Source organism: Panthera uncia, chromosome C2 (assembly GCF_023721935.1).
Source record: "Panthera uncia isolate 11264 chromosome C2, Puncia_PCG_1.0, whole genome shotgun sequence".
In the NCBI taxonomy this organism is placed as follows: Eukaryota; Metazoa; Chordata; class Mammalia; order Carnivora; family Felidae; genus Panthera; species Panthera uncia.
In genome coordinates, this window is record NC_064810.1 from 137,830,673 (window position 1) to 137,857,265 (window position 26,593).

Below are 26,593 nucleotides of genomic sequence, written 5' to 3' on the forward strand. Positions count from 1 at the left end.
TGATTTCTGTATATTGATTTTGTATTCTGCCACTTCACTGACTTTGTTTATTAATGTTAGTAGTTTTTTGAAGGAATTTTATGGCTTTTCTATGTATAAGGTCATGTCACCTGCAAATAGAAACAGTTTTACTTCTTTCTTTCCTATTTTACTGCTTTTTTTCCCCCCTTGCCTGTTAGGTTGTTGTTTATCACAAAGCACTTTCTAATAAATTATCTGATTTGATCCTAAAAAAACGGAAAGGGTAGCAATTATTTGTTCCCATTTTGCAGATAACAAAATGTGATCCCCAAATAGTAAAAGATATAGCCAAGGTCATGCAGCCAAAATTCCCCTCTTCAAAATTTGGTTAAGTGAATAAAAATTTCAAACATTAAATAACAGCAACATTCACACAAAGGTAGAGATACAATCTGGCAAAATAGCATCAAAAGATGATGATTAGGGCAAGAGAGATAGATCCATAAGTAAGTGATTCTATTTCCAAAGCAGTGCTGGGAGAGCAAAGCAGTTCTGGGAGAGGTGAACAAATCTGGGGGATCTGACAAATGCCCCATAATTCCGAAGGCAGTACTCTGAAGGGTCAGGCAATGCAGCCTGCAAAAAATTTTTGTAGGATGGGCTATTAGAGTAGAAGTCTTGACCCACCACCATCACACTGACTCACTTAAGGTGAAAAGACTCTTTGGAAGGGGGAGCTGAAGCTGGAGAATTAAGTGCATAGAATTGCCAGTCAAAAGCAAAAGCTCCAAATATTCTTTTCAAATTACAGCATAATCTGCACCTAAGGGTTTCCATGGATAAGACTATGTCCCTTTTTGTTTGTTTATCTATTTATTTTGAGAGAGTGGTGGGGGTGGGGGTGGGGGTGGGGGGGAGAGGCAGAGAGAGAATCCCAAGCAGGCTCAGCACCGTCAGCATGGAGCCCAACGCAGGGCTTGAACTCACAAACTGGGAGATCATGACCTGAGCTGAAATCAAGAGTCAGACGCTCAACCAAATGAGCCTCCCAGGCACCCCAAGACTATGTCCCTTCTTAAAAAAGTAAATACCAGCATAAAATGCTAAATAAAGCTGCAGAACAAGCAGCAGAGCTCAGATTCATCAACTATTCCTGTCTATGTTTCCCAGCTGAATCTTTCTCTAATTTCAAGCAATTGTAAAATCCCAGTAATACCAAGTCCTACACTTACATTCTTAGAGAAAAGAAACAGATTTTAGAGAAAACAAGATGAAAAATATGTTCATTGGATACAATATTTGAAAAAAGATGGTCTAGATAGCACTTTCCACATTAAATATGAGGAAGATGAAAACAAATGATATGGCAAATATGAAAAAGAAAAAAACATGAAGAAAGGAGAAGAGGAAAGAGAAGAGAGTAAGGGAGAGAAAGGTATCAAAGACTAATGAAAAATATATTCTAGACAAAAGGCCTTAAGAAACAAGAAAAACATATACAACAAATACTGTGCGTCCGAGAAGATATTAAAAAGGATGAGCTGAAAGAATGAGGCAAAGACAAGATGAAAAGATAGTAGTAAACAGAAAAGGGAGACAAAGGAGCTCAAAACACAAAAAGGTGAATAAATTTTGTTAAATGCCTTTTTGGTATCTATGGCCTCTATGATAATGATTATATATTTTTATATAATTTCATCCTATTGCTAGAGAAAGGACTTGATATCTTTAGTAAACAAAAATCTTTTACAAATAAAAAAATCATTAGACATATGATGAAATAAGATGCTCACATTAAAAATAAGAACTAATGGCCAATAACACAGATGCACTCAAACTTATTTTAATGGAAGGCAAATTATAGAATTTACTACAGACTGGCAAAAATTAAAAACTTTGTTAAAATTGTTAATGGAATGGGGACCCAAGCAATCTTACAGATTATTGGTAATGGCATAAAATTCTGTAATCTTTTTTTAGGGCAATCTGAAAATCTTTATCAAATATTAAATATACCACCTTGTTTGTTAAACAAGCAGCTAACACTGGTAGGAATTTATTGGGTCACATTTGCCCAAACTTGAAACTGAAATGTACAGTATGTTATTTTAAATTGCACTATTGCCTTAAATACCCACTCCCCCTTAAAATAAAAACAAAAACAGAAACAAAAAACAGAAGCAAACTCTGTATGTCCATCAGTGAGGTACTGGTGGAAAGGATTACGACACATTTGTACCATGAAATATAGTGAGCTTCTTAAAAAGACATTATTGAAAAGAGAAGGAAGAAATCTCCAAAACAATTTATTCCGAGAAAAAAAATGCAAGGTCAGAGCAATGAATAGGATAATCCCATATATACAAAGAAACAAAGAAAAACAAAGAAACAGAATATCCGTTTCTTTCTTCCTTGCCATGTACTTTCAATTGGTTACTAAATCAGGTGTTCTTCTCCCAAAGACCATGAAATGGTTCCCTTTTTCTTCAACCATATACCAGTCCAAGTTGCCTTTATTCTTTGCCTTATATTTCTGTGACAGCCTCCTAACTGGATTCTGACTATACACTTCCCCTTTTTCTCAGTCTACCTGCCAGCCATCCTAGGCACCTTCAGTTCCTTGAACAAGCTATGGTCCTCTTTAAAAACGGTTTTTTGTCTGGAACCTTTCCCTCTAAATCCAAGTCGGTGTTCTATTCTTCCTTCAGATTCCAGTGCAATTGTCACTTCCTCAGAGAAACTCACACACTCTTTTTCGTTGCATTTACTTATAATCATACATTTACGTGTGTGTGTGAATGAGCATCAATTTCCCTCTGCTGAACTATAATCTCTAGGAAAGTTGGTGATGTATCTATTTTTGTTCATCATTAAATCCTCAAGAAGGTAAGTGACTCAGAAATGGGATAAATAAATATATAATCACTCTAATCCATCCATCCATCCATCCATCCATCCATCCACCCATCTATCGATCCATGCTATAGCTGCATTAAAAAACATCTGGAAGAAACTAATAACCATGGTTGTTATCTAGGGATTGAGACTAAGGGAAATGATGGGGGTAAAAAGTAAAAATGACTCCCCTTTTATTTTAAGTATCTGAATTTGTTTACATTTTTACTAGTGTACTGAATAAAAACAAATATGTCATAACATATTTTGTTGATGACATGAGATCAAGGTTATCCTCAAAATGTCTTCAGCAGCCTAGAAAGGTAATTAAATAGTTTCTTGTTATCCTGTCACTAGAGCTATAATGGTAACTCTAAGAAACCTGCATATGAACACAATTCCCTTTTCTTGCCAACTCAATTCAGTTCTATTTCAAGCATAAACAGATCTCACACGCATTCTTACGTGTGTTTACATACTCATGCAAACACTCATTTTTTCCCCTCATTAAAGGTGTTAGAAAATTCTCCCAGGAAATTAAGTACCATTGTCATAGTCTTTTCACAGAAAGGAGCAATGTGTAGGAATTAAGATTCTCTTTACTTTTGATTAAAGAACAAATAAATCTCGTTAACCTAATTTGACCTTCCCTTCCCTTGACAGAATTAACAGCTCCTGCAACAATTCTAGAAGGCAAATTCTCAACACTTAGGGAAGAATTTTTGGAGTTAATAATCAAAGAGATCTTTCTTTGCTTTTATTTCTCTGTAACCTCTTGCTAGTATCTCTCAGATGCCTTCTAGTCTGGAGGATTATCTCAGCAGCAGCAGCAGCAGCAACCTGGGCCACACCAAGATGTAGCTGAAGAAATGTGCCTAAGATCTTTTAAGTTAGGTTTCCTGACATTGGTCAAGTTTGGACTTAGAATATCATCACAGAACAAGGCCCATAGAACAGAAAGAAAAAAAAGGTCACTTGCATTGTTTTCAGGGTTCTCGAATTGTTAAATGAATGAGACGGATGTTCTTGAATTGTCATTTATCAAATTCTTCATTCTTATGTGTTGGAAACTATCATAACCAGGAGAACTTCCAGAGTTGGAGATAAGGATTATAAGATGAAGTATTATGAGGTATTATCAATTCTATACTATACTATACTATATAATTTTATTCGATGGGTACAAAGAAGTCACATTCAGATGATATCCACCAGCACACTTAGGCCTGGGGGAACAGTGAAAGGAGAGCAGAATTTAGCAGAGATCTGATTCTGTGAAAATGGGTGAAAATCTATGACCTCCTTTAGAGGGCAGAATTTCATAAAATCATTCACTCAGTATAATTTCCACTGTTGGTATTATTCACCCTTAGTATAATTAGAGTATGCCATTTCTGATTGCAAAAGCCCAAGGATTATTCACTTGAATACAAAGAGTTCTTCTTAAACAAGTGACCTCTGGAAAGAAGTCAAGAGTACTTCCCAATATTCTAGCACACTCCAATAACTATGGTTCAGAATGTATTGATGTGTAAGTATTACACTTAAAACCTATGCATCACAGACCATTAGAGGTTAGTCAGAATAGAGGTTACCTTTGCGGCATGAGATTGACAGTGAGGAGGAATGAGAGAGGGAGCCTCCTGGGTGCTGGAAATGTTCTATAACTTGATGTGGCTGGTGGCTTCACAGGTATATACATATGTAAAAATTCATTGAGCCATACATTTATGATTTGTGACTGATATGATTTATGATTGCATAAATGTAATGCCTTGATTAAAATAAAATTTAAGTAAAGGCATAATTTTTTCTGTAAGGCTTCATTGGGGAAGAGAAATTTTTTACCAAGAAAAATGGCACAACCTGATTGTCATTTTTAAGTAGACCTTAAATTCCTATTAGACATAGGAATTTTATGGTATGTCAAGAATTCTGTTATAAATGATGTCTTGCAGATGTCCTAAAGATGGAGCTCTATTAATAACTGCTGGAGAATGAGAATCTAGTTTGAAATGCTGAATTTTTATTAATAATTAGGGAAAGACAACTGGCCACAAGCCTGCTATTTGGGAGAATAAACTATGTTGAAAATTTCTGCAACAGAAATTTCTTTCCACTCTTGGCTTTGACATTCTCACTTGTGTCTAGGGGAGCACCCAAACTGCCAGATGATTCCCAGACAAAAATAAAATACACTATAATTTTTACACACACACACACACACACACACACACACACAGCATTTGTATGTACTGGAGGAGCAGAGATGGGCTGGTTGTATTGTCACACTCTTCAAATACTGGGGGATTGCTCCTTCCTGTTATATCTAACATAAAGTACCTTTAAATGTTGGGAATTTTGAACTATATATCATAAAAATGGATCCGGCAATTATGTTGTCATTAGAATAAAAGGAATAATCTACACTTATTCTAAAGTCAGAATTCAATAGCATCATATGATGGTTTAATAGGAGATATGTGTACTGAGTAGCCAACAAACAATTGAGACATTGGGACAACCCGACCTCACCACCCTCCATGGGAAGTCAGGGCTGTGTTCCCACATGGAACTGGCCTACTGAGCTTCTAGGAAATTTCACAACAAATCATCATGTGTTAATCTCACCTTTCTCCTGAAACATTTTACCCAATCTCAAATATTAACTCTTACCCTAAAATTACAACTTCACATATTTCTTTCACAGCCTGTGGCTACAGGAGCGCTCACTTATTTAATCATATGATGTACACTATGACTTTTTAAAAATCATCTTCCTTCGCCCTCTCTTTAAATGTAGACTTTCAGACTTCTCAGCCTAGATGCCTTTTCTTTAACCTCAGCCCCTATCTAAGCTCCAGGGTCCATCAGAACCTCTAAGGGGGGGGGGGTTCCCAATTCTCTGCTAGACAGAGCCTCTCTCTTGAGGCCCGAACTTCCATTCTTACAACCCCAAAGTGAGCTCATGTTCTCTCTGCACCCAACTTTATGTTCATCCTGTGTTCCCGACGTCATAAACTCAAAACCTGAGCCATTGCACTCCCCAAACCCTTTGTTTCCCACCTCCTACCTTCCCATTTCTTCCCTCCATTCCTTCTACTGGCCCTGTCCTCGTCCTGCGTACAAAGTGCCTAGACAATATCCAGGGGCCTTCTCTGTAGCACTGCCTCCAGTATGTCCATGTATCTGTCCACCCCTTCACAGAGCTATTGTTTCTGAATGCAGATCTTACCACTTCCCCTCCCACAACCCTAACTCCTCAGTTTGGTATTTAAGGCCACTGAGCAACACAATTTCATCTAATTTCCTGAACTTAAACTTCAAACCATGCTCCCAGCCCTGTATCTCACGTTTGGTCATACCTCATGCATTTCTCCCCTCCCCACCCCTCAACTTGAAGTATCATCAGATCTTTGAAAAACAGTTCCCTTCAGTTGGAATGCGCTGCTCTCCCATGTTTATTTCCAGGTCCATTTCAAGTGGGAGACAGTCTAATTTTGTGACAAGACAGCAGACTTTGGCTTCAGATAACCTGAGTTCAAATTCCAGGGCCACCACTTTCTTCTCATCGAATCTCTGAGAGCTCAGTTTATTCACCTCTATACAGAGAGGATGGTAATAGTGTCGATATTATAGGATTGCGGAAAGGACTAAATGAGTTAAGACATAAAAGGCACTTAACACAGTCCTCAGTACTTAACAATGATTCATATTAGCTATTGTTATCATCATCGTCATTAGCCTACTTCCAGAAGATCTTCCCATCTCATCATTTGGAGTTAATGCCTTCTTCCCCTTAGTCTTTCCATAGTGCACTGTCCATGGCTCTAATTATAGTTATCAAAATATGACAGATGTAAGAGTTATTAATGTCTGCGTGCCTTACTTCACAAGGAGGAATAAATTCCATAAACAGTTATTAAGCACTAAACTACATCTTATCGGTAGCTTATACCTTGTGCTTTGGATTTTTCTTTCTAGTTATCCCATCATTCATTCCACCTTCCCATTCTACAATCATGTATAAGCCTGCAACCTGGACAAGGTGTTAGGGTCCTCACTTCCTCACTCTACATTTTTGCTAATAATATTCACCAAATCTTGCAGAGACTATCTTCTTAACGCATTTTATAATCTGACACTCTCTGGCCCAACTGGCATTGCCTTGGTGAATTATTGTTCACCAAGATAATTATAATTGTTTCTAACTACAGGTTTTAATCCAAGTGGCTTTCCAAGACAACTTTTGCGACCTGCCCTGTGACAGCACCTATGCACCTGCATTGCCAACCAAATACCAAACTGCTTGCATGCAGAGAATATATTTTGTTCAAAGTGGGTAGCTCAGTGCCTGGCACACAGTAGGCTATCAGAAAGCATATGTTGTAAATATGAGTGAATCATTACATTTCTTTACATCTCCATATACTTAGGTTGAATCTTTATCTTTACAAATGCCGACAATATGTATTGTAGGCCACAACATTATAGCTCTGAGTTGAATCAAGCGGCTAGGAATTCCTCAGGGGGGTTAGGAATTCTGTTCCAATAGCTTCTGTAGGAGGTACACAGGCCAGCAAGAAGTGGGGACGAAAAAGAGGGAATGGGGGCAACTGATGCATATGAGATCATCTCTCTTCTCTAGGGCATGGTGTCAGATAAGTTCAAAGATGATTGAGACTTTGCCCCTCATTTTCAGGGACAACACAGCCCATGTAGAAAAATCTACCTACCCCTCTTATGGCTGCTGTGATGCAGCATCCAGATCCCCCTTCAGAGAAGAAGGGCTGATTCCCCAGCTACCTGGAGTGCTGCTGGTCCTGATGGATATTTCTTTAGTCAAGAAGAGGCCATCATTCAAAGTCACACCCCTTCCCAAAGCACCCCACATCCAACGACTGGTCCATGCTGGGTATAAAGACCCTGTCCCCTCAATCAACGTGGAGCAACTCTGAGGGATCATCCAGTTTTAGCCTTTTTTGAGATTGGCCAAGACCTCCATTGAGACTGCATGGCAGTTCAACTTTTCTCTCTCCAGAGCTACTTCCTTCTCTTTCCCACTAAAGGTGTTGATCTCAAGAACACTCCCCAGTAAACCACCTCCTGGCTGAATTCTGTTTCAGAATCAGCTTCCCATGCAACCTAACCTGTGACAACCAATGACAATGAAAATGAGATGGAATTTTATAACAGCACATGCCATAACCCAGAGGGAAAAAAACTACCGGCCTATAGGCCACATTTGGTTCTTAGAATTCTTTTTGTATGTACCCTTTCAGGAGTTAGACCTGGTGAAGTACTTGTCAACGTTAAAAAAAAAAGTTTTGAAAAAGCTGAAAGCCTGGTGATAATGGGCCAGCACTTGCATGGCACTGACAGCTCTAACTGAGGGATGGTGTTCCATTTAAATGGTGCTCACACCCTCCACTGTGCTACGGTCCTTACGGGCATCCTTCATTCATTTCTTTTACCTGTTTAGCCCCAAAGGCATTTGAGTTTGATGGGTCATAACCAACTCTAATATTCCAGTTTCTAAGCTCAAGGTAGGCTACCTGCTTGGTCAGCCTACTTACCTCAATAATGTATATCTTTCATCTGGCTTTTCCTACAAAATATAAGCCTCTTTGCAGGCTGGGTCTGTGTAATTGTCATCTTGGTAGCTTTCCCCCAGCAGATGCCCCAGGTTGGTGAACACAGCAGTTGTTCAGAGGATGCATGTTACACAAACAGAATTAAATAGAAGACCCCTTCACCACTTTGTGGTAAGGCAGTGTCTACTTTTCTAGAATATTCTAAAGGAGCCTCTGTGTCGCTTTGATGTATGAAGATATTTTCCTGACACACAGAAAGAAGTTGGGCTCTCCTCTTCAGAAAACATGACCATCAGTGTGTTTCCAAAGCTTAAGGAGGAAGACAGGTTATTGAAGTGGTTTAAAAACCAGGGGCAGTAAATAGCCCATATCACAGGCCTCATTTGTTTATCTGAAGCCACCAACAGGAAACCCCCAGAGGATCTGGCTATGCAGAACCGGTCCTGGCTGTGCTGCCCAAGTGCAGGTAAACGGCTTAAGTAATTGTGATCTTTGGGCAGTCAGTCAAAACGCAGAGTCAACACTATAAAAGGGCAAGTGCTCCCACAGAGGAAAAATTATCAAGTGCTGTTCGACAGAATAATAGGTGACTGCTGACATTTCACCTTTTATCATTATAGCAATACTTCGAGAAAAAGTGTAGTTAAGGTTGTCAGAATTTCATTTTAACCCCCTCTTTGAGGCTGTTAAAAATTCACTCCTGCTGAAACTTGCCTTTCAGGTTCTCAGCCAGATTTGTGCTTTGTTTTCAATCCGTTGTCTCTAATGGAATGCAAAATGTAACGCAGGGCGAGAAAGGTTTCTTTTCCAAGGATCTTTCTGCAAACTGCTTCCTACCTCAATTCCCCTTTCCTTGTTCACTCACTCTCTGCCAAAAGGTTAGTTTTAACATCCCAAACAACCCCAAAGATACACTCAACTGAGAGAAGATTCAAGGCTTTTGGCAGTGTTTATAAAGATCGCTGAAGCAATAAGCAATACTCAACAAGTAAGAATCTGTTCAGCGGTGTTCACTAAAGGGAATCACAACCTTCGAACACTGTCAGTGTCCATCACGGATGTAGTTGAATCAACAGGGATTTTTATAGCACTCACTGAATGAAAGGTAACTAATGACAGGTCACAAACGTCTTCATAGGCATGACATAGGGTGACAATCTCGTAGGAAGGAAGGGACGGCAAACATTGTCCCGAGACTACGTTTGTATAGCAAACCTGATTTTGTTTAGACTGTGTGCCCTTGGCACTCAAAACTTCCCATGACCCTCTCCCCAAGTCATCTCCCACTGAGGGCAAAATGCTAGGAGAAAGGGAAAGAACTGATGACTTATTGGTCAGTTACTATATGACACATAGAATGCTAGGCACTTTATTATATAAGGTAGTGACGATACCACGGGGTATGACACACCCCTCATCCCTACCCTCCCACTGAAACAGACTTTAACTGTATCTACCTGTGTATACATGGCTTTAAAATGCTCCCAGGCTTGCTTTGCTTATCTTAAACTAGAGCGGCTGTCCAGCTAGACTTATTATGTTGATCGGCATATGAGATATCACCGTATATAATAGAGTATTTACTTTTGCAGACATCCACCAGTTCTTTGATAGACGTGTTAGGTCTTGTGTGTGCCATCCTTCCCATTACAGTAGTCCCAGAACCTGGGAAAGTGCTATAATAAGCCTTTTATTATTATAAGCATTTCTGCAATACTTTCCATTTGCAAACTGCTTAACAATCAACTCCCCTCTTTATGTCTCACAAGAAATCAGATAGCTCAACACTTGTTAGCTTTGTTTTACGGCTCTGAATCCTCAGGCCCAGAGTTCAAAGAAATCAAGGGTTACACAGCCAGCTCAGGCTTAAGACCAACACAGCTGCTCTGTCTTTATCCAGCCTCTCAGCCAGGCTGCCCAGCTGCTTCCCAATCCTTTTACCGAATACACACATATATATTTTTTTATTTTTAAACTCTTGGAATTAAGAAAATTAGAGTAAGAATATTGGCCCCGATTCTCCATTTTTAGCCTGAAAATCTCACAGCCTGGGCTTTTGCCAAGTGTTGCTGGAATAATTTTGGCGGATCTGAAATAGCCCACAGACAAGTTCCCTCAGCTGGTAGAGAAGCAGAGATGGACGTCTTTGGGGGCCATTTTGCCCAGCCTGTGTCAGTGGCAGAGAGGAGGGAAGGGGCATCCAAGGCAGAGTTCTGGCATGCTGCTCAGCCAGGCAGAGGAAGCCATGAAGCAAGCAAGTGGGGAGGTGAGTGGGCAGAGCTGGATGGCCTTGAGAAGCTTCTTGGGCGGGGGGCAATGGCACTGCTCAGGGACATGGGTCACAGCCACCAAAAGGTAAGGCTTAGGTGGCCCTGGCTCTCCAGTATAGAATTTGGGGCCATTCTTTCAGAAAATGGGCGGCAAAATTCGGTCAAAAGCATAAAGAATAAATACAGCTTTGCTCTGGAAAAAGGTCTGGTGGAGAGATGTCCCTCTCTCTGGAGTCAGGCTATTTTTTTCGACTGTTCTTGAATAATGCCGTCATCCCGTATTTGTGGCAATAAAAACGTTTATTATCCCACATCATCATTTCATAATGTCTGTGATACTTACTATTACATTCTTGTTAAACTTTGTTTTTAAACTGTAATTTTGTGGCTCCTTGATATATGTGCAATAACTGCTCAAAATGTTTCACTTTTAAATTAAGTGCTGCTAATAATATTTCTGCGAGTGTCAAGAAAGACAATTGTCTCAGCTTAGAATACGTACTTATGAACTGGGTATCCCTTTCCATTCTAATTCCAAACCTAATTAGTTTCTAGTATTCAATCCACTCCTCTTTAAGCAGATTGGGTTAGCTGGTTATTCCCTCATTTTCAAAAACAAATACTTCCTCCTCTTGTACTCTCATCCCCCCCCCCCCCCAAAAACACTCGTATCATCATCTCCCCATCATCATTACCAACATTAGCGGAGCACTTTCTATATGCCGGACATTGTCCTGAGAATTTTACATGTGCTGATTTCTCTTCATAGCAGTAATAGGAATTATTATGATCCCTATTTTACAGATGTGGATACTGGGGTGCAGAGAATTTGTACAAGATTTGGGACACATGCAATCTGGCTGCAAAGCCAGTCTCCTTACCGCCCTACTCTAAGGCCCCCCTCCTGGTAGCCTGCCGAGTACGTTGCCATTTCCAAAGCACTTTTCTTTTGCTCCTTACAACCATGCACAATATTTTGTTTAAACTGGAAGCCCTTTTTTATTTCCTCCATATCTGGGGAAATTACATAATGCTTTGCTATTGTTGAATTTATTGAAGGTTTAGCTAATTTTTTTTTCCAAATGTAAACTCTAGATTTAATTGAGAATTAATTCTAGATTTCACCGAAAGTAACACTATGGGGCACCTACGTGGCTCAGTCGATTAAGGCTCTGACTCTCGATTTCAGCTCATGTCGTGATCTCAGAGTTTGTGAGATCGAGTCCTGTGCTGGGCTCTGTGCTGACAGTGTGGAACCTTCTTGGGATTCTCTCTCTCTCTGCCCCTCCCCCACTCACATTCTCTGTCCCTGTCAAAATAAATAAACATTAAAAAACAATAAAGTAAAACAAAAACAATAAAGTAACACTATGGACTTCTCCATCTAAAAAATGTTAAAAGTTGTTATCAACCAGAAATCGTCCTCAAATTATTCTCCATGGTTTCTTTTTCCCATTATAAAGTAAAGTCCTACATTTTTTCCAGGGGATGTGCTGAACTCCAGCAGAAATGGAGTATATTTAAATGTGTCTTAAGTTATAACTGACTGCATTTCAAAATCAAATACTTTAGGCTTTACATATTTATAGTTATATGAGTAACATTTGTACTTATATGTCCAGATTTATATATTCCAGGCCAAATTCCAGAAAAGGATTTTGAGGTTTGGAACGTATACTGCTTGGAATTTATATATACCTCTGTTCTCCTCTCTTGATGTGGAGAGTAAGTAGTTTATTCTACTTTTTAATGTCTCTACTTATATTCACACAGTTTCTAAAAAGGACATATATGATAATGTGGCCTAGTAAAAATAAATGCTAAATTCCTCATTGAATTATTGTTTCTTTTCATGCCTACTCATTTATAGTTCTTAAATTCGTTGTTCTCAACTTTTGACATACCATCATTAAGGGGATTCTGAAAATTCTGTAGAAAGCAACTGAACTGAATTCCATAGGAATACAAATAACACAGATGCCAGTATCTGGATGTATGCATTGCTCTTGGGGCAAAGTCCTCGCATGCCTGTTATTTACTAACGATGTTTAGGACATTACAGGGAGGTCCATGGGAGAACAGATCAGTGTTTTGCTTGCCATACAGAGGCAATGGGAGTGCTTGAGAGGATTACACACCCCATGTCATTTGAAGAAGCAACCTAGGTTCCACGCCTCCTTATCATAACTTCCTCTGTCCAGGGCCTCACACGCGTGTTATGGTAAACGTCCCCTCTTACTGACAGTCACACAAATACCCCTGCTGAACAATGAACCTCCCCAGAAAGCATCTTAGGGAAGCTCAGGCTTAGTTTCAGCTTCGTGGCCCATAAATATCGGCATCAAACAAGCTCTAGGGACACCGGGGAAAGGTTAGTGTGCAGACCAAGGTCACAGCACATTCCAGTGCTTAACCTAACCAAAGGACATAGACCAAGAAAGCTTTTCCAAAACCAGGCAGCTGCATTTCATCTTTGCATATTCAGACCAAAGAAAATAAATACCTGCTGTTTCAAACAGCTGGGTAGTTTGCTGGAATGCTAATGAATCACCAAAGTCATGGATGGTAGTGATGTTTTCCTCAGGTGGCAGGAAGGCCCCATGAGGAGGAGTCCTACACCTTGCCAAGCTTTCAGACTACTGAAGGAACAGAATGATATAGGACGGGGATCTGACATGTTGAATTTTAAATCCAACCTTCATTTTAGCTAATGGTCCTTTTAATTCTTTGGGTTCAAGGCCCCCCAAAATGAGTTTTAAAACTGGGAGTCCACCATATCTTTGGGTTGAAAGGGAAATAGCACGAACAGATACTAACTCCTGACTTGAGGCAGGATTTTCCATTTTTTATCCCAGCTTATCCAATGATGGCCGTTAATAGATATTTTTATATTCCCATAACACAGAAGAGAAAGATGAGGCTCAAAAAAGTTAAATACTTCACTGAAAATTACCCAGAGTATATAGCAGAGTCAGGATTTGGACCCAGGTCTGTGAGATCCTATGCCCATTTTCCTTGCTTCCTTCTTGGGATAAAAATATATTTTCCTGGGGGATTTATGGGAAGAGACGGAAGTTTCAATATGATCCCCCAAAGCATACTTAACTTGCCTTCTTTAAGCTCAGCAGTGTAGAAAGACACTTGTCATTCATGTTCCCTTCCTGGACAAGTACACAGAGGCTATTTGTGGAAGATGAACCTGCCTGTACAAGAATCAGCACTTTGAGAGCTGAAGAGAGGGAAAAAACTTGACTTGTTCCTAACCTTGGACTCAGTCTGGTGGTGTGACAGATGGGGGTTTCCCTAATTGCTGGTCCTGCCTGCCACAGCAGCACAGAACTGTGGGTATGGGTGGCATTCCCCTTTTCTTTGGACTACATTTCACTCAAGGGCCTTCTGCTGTTTTCTTGAGTGCTTTCAAATAAGACAATAGCATAACCTTCTTGGAAGTAGTTCGACTCCTAAGTTTCAAGGAGCTTCCTTCTTTCATTCAAATAGGTAAGAGCACAAAGCAATGAGACATCATCAATAGCACCAAGGCGTTCAGCCAGGCATCTCCTGACTTATAGGTCACACACTGCAGTTTAAGTGCGTGTATGTGTATTAGTGCATAAAAGTGAACACAACTCCTTTGGAAACCTTTAGTGATTGACATCACTCTTCATCTAATTTCTGAGTATCCCCCCACCCCTGTCACCCATTAGGGAGACCTCAGCATACTGATCAGAGGCTTTGTAAATGTGTTCTTTGGCAGTTCCAAGTGTGTGTTTAGAATTTCAACCAGTGTAAGGGCACCTGGGTGGCTCAGCTGGTTAAGTGTCCAACTTTGGTTCAGGTCATGATCTCACAGTTTGTGAGTTCAAGCCCCATATTGGGCTCTGTGCTGACAGCTCAGATCCTGGGACCTGCTTCGGATTCTGTGTTCTTTCTCTCTCTGCCCCTCCCCCATTAGCACTCTATCTCTGTCTCTCTCTCAAAAATAAACATTAAAAAAAAAAAAAGAATTTAAACCAGTGTATGGGATCCCTGGGGGAGAGCAGAAAGAAGCTGGAACTCTCTGGCAATTCATTTTTGGTATAGATGCCTCATGTGGCATGCCCCATGAAGTTCATCACACAGCTGACTTTCAGCAAGATGTTCACTCACTATCGGTGAGGAGGTTGTTTTAAAAATTCACTCTAGGATATCCACATACAAAAGAATAAATTTAGACCTTTTCTTCACACCGTACAGAAAAATTAACTCAAAGCAGATTACAGACTTAAATGTAAGAACTAAAACTGTAAAACACTTAGAAGTAAATGTAGGAGAGAATTTTCATTACCTTGGGATATGCAAAGCCTTTTTTTGTTTTGTTTTTCATTTTTTGCATTTCATTTTTTTAAGCATAATTTGTCAAGTTGGCTAACATACATGCAAAGCCCTTTTGGATAGAATTCCAAAAGCACTGGCAACAAAGTAACAATAAATTGGGCTTTATCAAAATTAAAAACCTTTCTGCTTCTGTGGAGACCATCAAGAGAGTGAAAAGACAACCCACAGAATGGAAGAAAATATTTGTAAATTATATTTCTTATAAAGAACTCATATCTAGAATATATACAGAACTTTTACAATTCAATAATGACAAAACAAGTAACTCAACTAGAAAATGGCTAAGGATCTAAACAGACATTTCTCCCAAGAAAATATACAAATGGGCAATGAGCACATGAAAAGATGCTCAACTTCTTCAGCTATGAGGGAAATGCAAACCAAAACCACAAAGGGATACTATTTCATAATCACTAGAATGGCTATCATCAAAAAGACAGATAAGAAGTGTCGACAAGGATGTGGAGTAAGTGGAATGCTTATACCTGATGATGCAAAAGGAAAATGGTGCAGCTACTTTGGAAAAGTCTGACAGTTCCTTAAAAGTTAGACAGAAAATTACCAAATAACTCAACAATTCTACTACTAGATATGTATCCAAGAGAAACGAAAAGATATGTGCACAGAAACACTCGTGCAAAATGTTTGTGGCAGCATTATTCATAACGGCCCAAATTCAGAACAACCCAAATATCTACCAACTGGTGAATGGATAAGCAAAAGAGGTTATTATCCATGCCATGGAACATTATTTGGCAATGCAAATGAATGAAGTCCTGACACATGTATGTATGAATAGAATATGTATGAACCCCAAAAATATGATGCAAGAGATTGAAGTCACTCACAAAAGGCCATAGATTATATGATGCATTTTCATGAAATGTCTAGTTTAGGCAGGTGTATAGAGACAGAAAGCAGATTAGTGGTGGCCTAGGGCTGGGGTAGGAGTGGGGGAGAAATCCATGCTAATGGATTTCTTTTTGAGGTGATAGAAATGTTGTAAAATTGACTGTGGTGATGGGGGCACAGCTCTGTGTATGTACTAAAAACCACTGAATTGTACACATTATAGTATGATGCTAATGCATTTTTGGGTCACTCTCCAGAAGAGACCAACTTTTATAAGAAGACACTGAGTGGGTGCCCTCATCTCCTGGAAGTCACCGAGGATGGACATTATACTCTACTCAATGGATGCTCGAATTTCTGATTTTCTTTTTCTTCGTAGGTAAACTGTATGTTTCGTTTTCTATGGCTCTTATTTTGGAATCTTTGTAAAGCAGGGTTCAAAAAAGGTGTTCTGAAATAAGATGCATGGAACTAAACCATTTACCTCATTACTTGAGGAGTTTCACTTTGGTTCTTTTCATCAAAAATCCCACAGTTTCAAAACTGCTAATTTATTGCTAGAATAGTTCATTGAATTGGATAGAAGGAACCTATAAATAGAAGCTGGGACTGCTGTTTTGCTTGTTATCAGTACTGTTGAATGACCAATTGCATTCCCTTTAAAAATGTATCAATCGGGGGCGCCTCGGTGGCTCAGTCGGTTGAGCATCCAACTTCGGCTCAGGTCATGATCTCATGGTCTGTGGGTTCGAGCCCAGCGTCGGGCTCTGTGCTGACAGCTCAGAGGCTGGAGCCGGCTTCTGATCCTGTGTCTCCCTCTCTCTCTGCCCCTCCTCCACTCTCACTTTGTCTCACTCTGTCTCTCAAAAATAAATAAATGTAAAAAAAATTTTAAAAAATGTATCAATTGGTTCTTTACTATTCTTAAGCAGAAGTATGAATCAAAACACTAATTTATATCATTTAAAAAATAAAAATGACACATTCCTCAATCTAGAAGTCAGGAGACAGAGCAGCAATTAGAGAATTCAACATAGGTCATGATGAGCTCCGGGTGATGTATGAAAATGTTGAATCACTATATTGTGCACCTGAAACTAATATTACAGCATATGTGAACTCCTTGCAATTTAAATAAAAACTTGAAAAAAAGAAAAAAGAAAGCAACATACAGTCACTTACATTCAGTTTTATGAAGGAAAAAGCTGGATATTTTTAAACATTTAGACACTGTTAATATAATTAAAAGCTGTCATCAAGTTTTAAGTAAGTAGAATTTATTGAGGGCAAAAAGACAGCATTTGGGGGAGATTATGAACACTGGATCTGTAAAAGAAAAGAACAGTGTTTGAGGATTGGTTTGGCATTTTTGATGCTTTGAAAAAGGAGACTCGAGGACCCATCAAAGCAATTTATTATCTGGGATGTGATATGTAAATTGGTCATTTCATCGCTTAGAGATTTGTTCTACGTATCTGAAAGTAGACTCATAATGTAAAACCACAGCCAGCCATCAGTGGGTACACAGAAACACTTTCCTCTGTCTCTTTTGCTCTTTCATACTTTGGCATGCAATAATGAGTAAACCAAGAAAGCATATATTCCTTGCAATCCCAGGGTAATTTATTATCAGTGTTAGCCGGCACAATGAAGTTGGCCCCCACGTGAATGTGCATTTTAATTTTAGCGCATTTGACAAGTCTCCTTTCATATGGAATTGACCTGCAGCATCGGGGGTGGCGATTCTATCTGTAAAGGTGAAGAGGAGCTCATTTGGTCAAAACAAAGCAAGTTGCTGGTGGAGAAGTCATCTCTCTGTCTGTCATGCTATTGTAATTGTCTGTCATGCTATTGTAATTGTAGCTTCTCCAGAAACATAACAACTGACAACAAAATGATGATTCAAAGCCACAAGTATCACCCTCTGTATTGTACTACAACTGATTATGGAGCAGTGGCAAAAAGGATGCTGGGTGGAGAGACTGGAAATGCCTAGTGATGAATACCAGTAATTAACCCTTATCTGTTAAAAAAATGGGATTGAACACTACAAAGATTCCAAAATATGAGTCACAGAAGCCTGCATGCACAGTTTACCTGTGAAGTGAGAGGAAATCAGAGCTTCCAAGAGCCACCCGTAAGAGCATAATGTCCCTCCTCACGACAAGGTAGGGCAAAAGGAAAATGTAGACATCAAAAACTCAGGTCATTGAAAATAACCAAAAAATTTCACAGATACATTTTTGTCAACATTTTGCTCCCCTCGGTCTACCCAAAAGGTACAACGGTGGCAAAAGTGACCAATTTGAAGTTATGACTCCTTTTTTCAGCTGATCGACACAATGATAAGGAATGTATTGTCAAAAGGCAGGAAACTGTTACACAATTTGGTCCTGAATAAAATGAAAACGCAGGGCTCTTGTTCAAAAATTGTGAAGAATTTCAAGATGGTAACAGCAAGACCGTAACTAAACCAAGCACAGGTTGCTGTCCATGCAGCCAGCCCGGCCAAAGGCTAGAAACAGAGAGATCTATACACGTCTGTTGTCTTCTGGCTAATTTAGCTTCTTTTGGCAGAATGCACATATGTACAGACCCTGCAGCTTAGGAATGACCTTGTGTCACTTTCTCATTTATAGAAACCAACACCCAGAGAAGCAAAATGACTTGTCTAAGGTCATGAGTTGCACAACAGAGCCAGCACCAAATCCCAGGTGTCCTGACTCGCGCACAGACATTCTTTCCCCTACACCAGGTTGCCAGTCTCCAGTTTAAATGTAAATAATTAGGAAACACTAACTACAAAAAGGGGGCACAGAGGGAAGGACATTACCTCATCAGAACTTCCTTTTCAACTCTTCTGTGCAAATAATAAGATGCAGTCTGAAACTCCGTTTCAAATTCCTTTTCTGCGTCAACTCTTCCACGTCCTAGGAAAAAGACATCATATGACAGCTTCAGACACTGAAGCAAATTACCTTTGCCGAGAGCTCACTTGAGCCCTTGGAGTTAACGATCACAGACCAAGGTGGTTATTAGTGGATGGTTATGAGGCAACACGTTAGTAAACTAATCAGTGTTCCTGTACAAATATTTAAAATAATTCTGAGATAATTTGAACTTTAACACTGAGCTAGCCAAACCCATTTGTAATCTGAACCCAAGGTTCTAATAAGTTACTGCCTTTTGGATGTCCTTCAACATGAGGGACATTTTTAGAAAGATTAGCACTTGAGTGGAAACAAAGACTGACATTTTCAACGTAAACATGAGACCTGGAGTCTGTTTAATACAAAACATGATGCATGTGTCTTCCTCACTCAGGTGCATGTGTAAATTTAGTACATCAAAATATCTGTTGCAAGGACACTGTCGTTAAAAGATACTGTACAAATCAAATATAAAGGGAGCTTTAAAAGCTTATGAAAAAAATTCAACCATGTGATGAAAGAGTTCAAGGTAGGCTGGCAACCGCATGATGCAATAAAAAAAAACTGTCCAGAGAGGTAAAAGACACCTGCCACCACCCCCCACCCCCCGCCCCGCCACCCTCCCCGACAAGGCACAGGTATTAGGGCCAGATAGATCTCTAGTTCAAATCCCAGCTTCACATATAGTTTACTTCTGTGAGCCTTGGCTAATTCATCTGCAAAATGGGGTTGATACTAAAGCCAAACAGCTAGATCAGATGCTTTCTGGGTGCCTCAGTGATCTCTGCAATCTATGATTCACACACCTTTAATTATATCTTATTGAATTGCCCCTCAGAATTTTTACTGGGGGGATTAAAATTAGTTTTGCATGCCCAACGTTTTCCATAACTTTACGGACTGTAGGTAGCAACAGGAAAAAACAAAATATTCTCTGGCTTGGATAAATTTTGGCATAATTATAGGTCTGGTGTGTGGAAAATGAGGGCCGGATGAAAATGGTGCAGAGACATGAGTAACCCAAAGAGTCTGAGGCTACAGCACTTACATCTCATTAACCGCCAATTACTGTATTTATAATTTAACACAAAAAGGAAAAACACAAATGGGGTTTAAAAAAAAATCCCTTTTATCTAGACTTCAGCTTATACTTGGCCGCTAAAGGCAGATTTAATGCAATAAGTTGAGAAAGGGAGTAGTTAGATTGAGAAACAAAAACACTTTTTGATAACATGTGAGGCTATAAAAATGGCTTGGCTGAATCTATTAACCAAAGATAAATAATACCCTGCAGGAGGAAAAGAAACAGCTTTTTCTGGATCATAAGGTCTGGCATGTTTTTAAAGACCTTGCTTTCACTAAAAATGTAACACATCCAATTTAAAGAGACATTTAAAAAATTTTTTTGTTTTTAATGTTACTTATTTTTGAGAGCAAGACAGAGCGTGAGTGGGGGAGGAGCAGAGAGAGAGGGAGACCCAGAATCTGAAGCAGGCTCCAGGCTCTGAGCTGTCAGCACAGAGCCTGACCCGGGGCTCGAACTCACGAACCGTGAGATCATGACCTGAGCCGAAATCGGACGCTTAACCGACTGAGCCACCCAGGCGCCCCAAAGAGTCATTTTTTTAAATTCGTGATTTCATAACACTTTGCATCCGAGATCTTGTCTCCGTTCGGATGAGACCATGTTCAAGACTTTCATCAAAACATGGGAATAAAAATGGCCCTCAGTTATTTGTGTGATTTCATTATTAATCTCCCCATGATTCCTATTTCTATTATTACTGTTGCTATTCTCATTACCACTCCCCCTACTAATGCTGTTACTACTACTGCCTCCACATCTGCATTTCTAAATGGCCATGTGACGGGAATTCTAATGAATAACAATTGATTGTTCAGCCCCGGAGTCTCTGGCTGGCTCTCTCCGTGAGTCTATTTCTGGTCTGTATCTCAGTGTAGTCCATGGGCCAGAAGCTTTATCACCTGCGAGCTTATTACAAATGCAATCTATTGCATCCGAAGCTCTGGAGTGGGGGCCGGGAATAAGTGTCTTAGCAAGCTCACCCAAAGATTCTGATGCTCAGATTTGCAGAGGAAGTGACCCAAATGCCAGAGAACAGAGGAAGGAGGGATGGGAAAGAAGTGAGGAGGAACACCTGGAGCCACCACCTGCAGACTTGACCTTGTCTGCTTCAGGGCAGGCTGCCTATGCCAAGGAGAAGAAAGCAAAGTCTGAGGCAGCTCTGCAGGAAAGAGAGCTCCTTCCTGCCCCAGGATGCGGTTGCAGAGGCTCCTGCCTTCAGCTTCCCGCCTCCGAGAGGAGAGGCACCACCAGAACTTCCCCCAGCCATTGCTTGTCTCTTTTGCCTGCCAAATATTAAAAATGACAAGACTCCTTATTTTTCATCAATGTAGGCAAGTCAGATGGAATTAGCTACGGTTTCTGAATTAGTATTTCTTAAGGTGTGAGGTTTATGCGTTTCAGGGATGCAGTGATCCTCAGACCCACCGAATCAAAATCTCTGGGGGTTGCAGGAGGCTTTAAAAAACCACCCCTATGCTGTGTCAGATGTGATCTACTGTTCTACTTTTTGGTCTCACTTGAAACTTACTTTGGGATGAGATTTCACAATACATGCTCTAATCCATCTGTCTGTCCTCCCTCCCCTCTTTCTTTCCTTCTGTAATAAAATATTCTCAATAACACAAGCTAATTTAAAAAAAAAATACACACAAAGAAGAAAAGAAAAAATTACCTGTACTTCCATCACCCATTTTGATAAAGTTATATAAAATAACATATATTGATTAAATAAAATTAGGATAAAAAAGGATTACATAATATCCATGAAGAGATAACCACAGTATATTTTTAACTTGTCACCTGTTATTAAATATCTAGAAGATTCTAGATTTTCTACTTTATAAATACTCATAAACAACTCTTGTCAACAAAAAGTCTTTGTACCCATTCCTGGACAAATGACCTTCATGGTCAATTTTTAGAATTGGAATTTCTGGTTCAAAGATTGTCTTCCCTTAGAGTATTCGACACACATTGCCAAACTGCCCCTAGAAAGAGAGTACCAGTTAAGAATCATACTAGGTTGTAAATTGATAAGGCCATGTTAAAAACAATTTGGCAATCTAGATACGGAGAATTCAGTATATGCCTACTTTTAGACCTGGAAAGTCCACATCATGGAACACAACCTAGAGTGACTCTTTCACAATAGTAAAAGTTGGAAATCTCTAAATATCTATCAATAGAGGAATAAAGAGAGAAATACAATACAGCAGTAAAATATATGAACTCGATCTATATGTATCAACCTACATCTATCTCAAAAACATAAAGGCATAATGTTACACGTAACAAATCTTGGTCAAAGGATACATATAGAATGGAATTATTTATGTGAAGTTTTAAACTTATTTGTCTTCTCCACCATGTTGCTACTTGCACTGAAGGTGCAAAACCAGTGGCGGATGAAACTGGCAACCTGGCCTGGATCAAGGCAGCGGGGTCAAATGCACGAGTAGCCACTGTGCCTTCCATAGCATTCACGCTCCAGGCTTACCAAAACCAAACAAGCCGGCTTCACTCAAGAGTGTCCTTAATGGGGCAATAAAAGTGAATTAATTAAATCTCAACACTTGGGCACTTTTTAAATAAAATACAGAGTGACAAAATAGTGTGAATATAGCACTTCTGTTGCATATGAAAGTATGATCACTGAGTTGTGAACTGAACTACGTGCTTTCTTCATAGAATATCATTTTTTCTTGAAAGAAGAAGAGGCAAATTATGGTTATTATGGGTGTTCGGCCGACTTTTTTCTCAACGGTGATGAAGAGTCTGCTACTTCAAAGAAAATGACTGACAGTATTTTTTGTTAATGATAAAATTTCATGCTTTCAAATGAAAATTAGAATTTTGAAAAACTTATAACCACCACTGAGGGCTTGACAGATCCCTAAAATCTAAAGACTTCTCTGAGATCAGTGGAGACGTAGTAAATAAAATCTTGAACATTGTACAACAAAACGTAGCTACAACTGCAAGATGTGCATTACTCATCGAACAACTATTTTCTAAATGGTCAGCGCATGATGTTACAAGACCATGAATGGGGAAAAGACCCACTCAAAGTGCAAGATAAATGAATAGATTTTAATGTAACGAAGTACAAAAAGTTCAGTGATATGGGTTTAGATTCCACATTTCAACTGCCTATTTAGAAACTACCACTTGTTGAATTTTGGTATACTATCAAAGCAGAAATTTTTGGTTATCAGAAAAGGCTATTAAAATACCGGTCCTTTTCCCAACTACATAACTGCTTAAAGATTGATTTTCTTCATATCCTTCACAAAGAAAGAGAGGCACAACAGAATGAAATCAGAAGCAGATACAAGAATCCAGTTGATTTCTTTCAGGCAAGACATTAAAGAGATGTGCAAAAATGTAAAACAATACCACTCTTCTCAGTGATTTTTTTCTTTGGAAAATGTAGTTGTCATAAAAACATTATTTATGTTGACATGTAAAGAATTTATTATTGCTCTTTTAAATGAATTATAAAAAGTTTAAGTGTTTCTGTTTTAATTTCTAATGTGGTAACTATTATAAATATTAACAGACAAAAGTCCTTTGGGGTTCTCAATAATTTTTAAGAATGAATCCAACCAATTTGAAAACTGTCACTGGAGGGAGAGAATATATAAATCTCTTACATTATTTTCGACACTTTTCTCTATGTATGTAACTAAGGACAAGAGAGTAAAAAAGCCTACCAGCAGCATATGAGGATAATGCATGAGCCTATATTCTTACCAAACCTATGAATTATCATTAAAGAAACAAACATACCTTGTGACTTTGAGAGTAAGAAGCTGTTATGTCTTGATTTTAATTTGTCCCTTTTTCATCACGTGAGTTTCAACAATTTCATATATTTTACTGTTGATTTTAATTTTTTGTGTGTGTTGTCCTATTTCTATTCATTTATTTACTTGTTCATTCAACATATATTTGTTGAACATTTTATATACACCATGCTTACTTCTAGGTATTCCTGGAATATAGCTGTGAACAAAAAGGTCTATTGCAGGGGTTGATATACTGTGGTCTGTGGGCCCACTTTGTCCCATTTCCTGTTGTTGTAAGTAAAGTTTTATTGGAATGCAGTCATATTTATTTCTTTACGCATGGTCTATGGCTTCTTTCGTGCTACAAGAGCAGAGTTGAGTAGTTGTAACAGAGATTCTGGTGTCTGCAAAGCCAAAAGTATTTACTATTTGTCCTTTACAGAAAAGGTTTGCTGGCCTTTGGTCTTGTGAATTCTTCTTCTTCTTCTTCTTCTTTTCTTTTTCTCAATGTTTATTTTTGAGAGAGAGAGAGCTTGTGAGTATGCAAGTGGGGGACTAGCAGAGAGAGAGGGGGACAGAGGATCCGAAGCCGGCTCTGTGGTGAGAGTGCAGGGCTCAAACCCACCAAACAAACCCTGAGATCATGACCAGAGCTGAAGTTGGATGCTTAACCAATTGAGCCACCCAGGTGCTCCTGGTCTTGTGAAGTCTATAGAAATACTGTCTCTTTCCTTCATATTTGTCAAGACTGCTTTATATATTAAAAAAAGAAAAAGAAAACACTTGTCCTGCAGATGTTTACCCATCATGTTTATAGTCTTTTAATTTTGTTTGTGATTTTTTTTTTCATTGCATAGAGTATTACATTTTATGTTGAAATTTGATCAGATCTTTTCTTTTAATATAATTGTTGTTAACCTTTTGGGAGCATTGATTTTTAAATAAGTTATTGGCTACTTTTGCTTTTCAATATACTTTGGATGAATTTTTAAATTATTTTGTCATCTTACTGAAAGAATCCCTGGGTGATTCTGATTTCAGATTCAGTCAATCGTTAGATTACATCGGGGAGAATTTAATGTCTAAAATATTGATTCCTTTTGTTGAGGAGTATAGAATATCTCCTTGTTAAATCTCATCTTTTTCCAAATTTTTTAATATATTTTTTCCAAGGAAGTCTTATATATTTATTTTTATTCCTAGTTATTTATTTTATTTTTTTACATTTTTTATTTATTTTTGAGAGACAGAGACAGAGGGCAAGTGGGGGAGGGTCAGAGAGAGAATGAGACACAGAATCTGAAGCAGTCTCTAGGCTCTGAGCTGTCAGCACAGAGCCTGATGTGGGGCTCGAACTCATGAACCATGATATCATGACCTGAGCCAAATTCAGATGCTTAACCGACTGAGCCACTCAGGTGCCCCTATTCCTAGTTATTTTTAATTTTAAGTTTGCTATTGTGATATGTGGGTTTTTTGTTTATTTTTTAATTATGGTATTAAGTACTTTATTTTGTGTATTTATATTTGTAAGTACTGTAGTGAAAAATTTTGTAATACTAGACTCTTGACTATTCTAATAGCTTTTATTTTCAGTTGATTCTCTTAAATTTTCAATATAGACGAATGGTGATTTTTTTTTACTTGCCCTTTCTAATTACCTTATCTAATTTTTTCCTTGTCACTATATTTGCTAGATTTTTATAAACATAATCAAAAAATTTGTTGGGGGGCCTGAGTGGCTCAGTCGGTTGAGCATCTGACTTTGGCTCAGGTCATGATCTTGTGGTCTGTGAGTTCAAGCCCCACATTGGGCTCTGCGCTGACAGCTCGGAGCCTGGAGCCTGCTTTGGATTCTGTGACTCCCTCTCTCCTGTGCCTCCCCGCTCATGCTCTGTCTCTCTCTCTCTGTCAAAAATAAATAAACATTAAAAAAAATTTCTTGTTTCTCATTTTAACGAAAATACATATAGAATTTTATAAATGAAAAATTTAATCTTTGTTTCAAATAAATCTTTATCATTTTAAGAAAATAGACTTCTATGTCTCTTTCAATAAGAATTTTCATTACCGGGGCACCTGGGTGGCTTAGTCAGTTTGGCGTTTGACTTTGGCTCAGGTCATGATCTTGCAGTTCATGAGTTCAAGCCCCGAATCAGGCTCTGTGCTGACAGCTCAGAGCATACAGCCTGCTTCAGATTGTGTCTCTGTCTCTCTCTGCCCCTTGTCCACTCACACTCTGTCTCTCTCTCCCTCAAAAATAAATAAATATTAAAAAAAAAAGAATTTTCATTATCAATGTATAGTAAATCAAGTACATTCTGAAGATCTATGACAGGATACAATTTTTCTCATTTAACCTATTAATAAGATGAATTATAACAAAATCAGATTTCTTTAATAGTAAAACTTCTTGTGTCTTTAAGAACCAACTATTTTGATTATGTTTTGTTATTGTTTTTATGTTTTGCTAGATTGCATTTGCTCATAAATTACTTAAGATTTTTCAGTCTATAAGGTTGATTTATAAGATTTTGGTGTCATTTTTGCTAGGATTGCCCTGTACTATAGAAGAAAAAGGAATTGGAATAGTCACATCTTTTTTCTATCCCCATAATAGTTTCCAGCCGTTAAAATTTAAGTCGCAAAGGGTACCCTAAGATCATGCTAATGAGATATGGTACAAGTTTCCTCCACTAAATAATCTAGAAAGTTATCATATAATCAGGCAGTTAAAAACAGCAACAACAGAGTCAGATTTAGATTTTAATTTCTTGTCAAATGGGGGCAATCATGAAGTGCCCCTCACTCCTCCAAATAACTACTTGTAGATAAGGGATGA

The 26,593-nt window shown here is 38.7% G+C and overlaps 1 protein-coding gene across 5 annotated transcripts in view; it reads right to left on the minus strand.

Annotated features, from left to right (window-relative positions):
- Positions 1–26,593, minus strand: part of THRB (thyroid hormone receptor beta) — a 384,988-nt gene that overhangs the window by 267,952 nt on the left and 90,443 nt on the right. For all 5 annotated transcript variants that reach the window (XM_049628887.1, XM_049628888.1, XM_049628891.1 and 2 more), the window contains exon 2: positions 18,780–18,876. The gene's annotated coding sequence lies outside the window, so the exon portion shown is untranslated. The remainder of the gene's footprint in view (positions 1–18,779; positions 18,877–26,593) is intronic.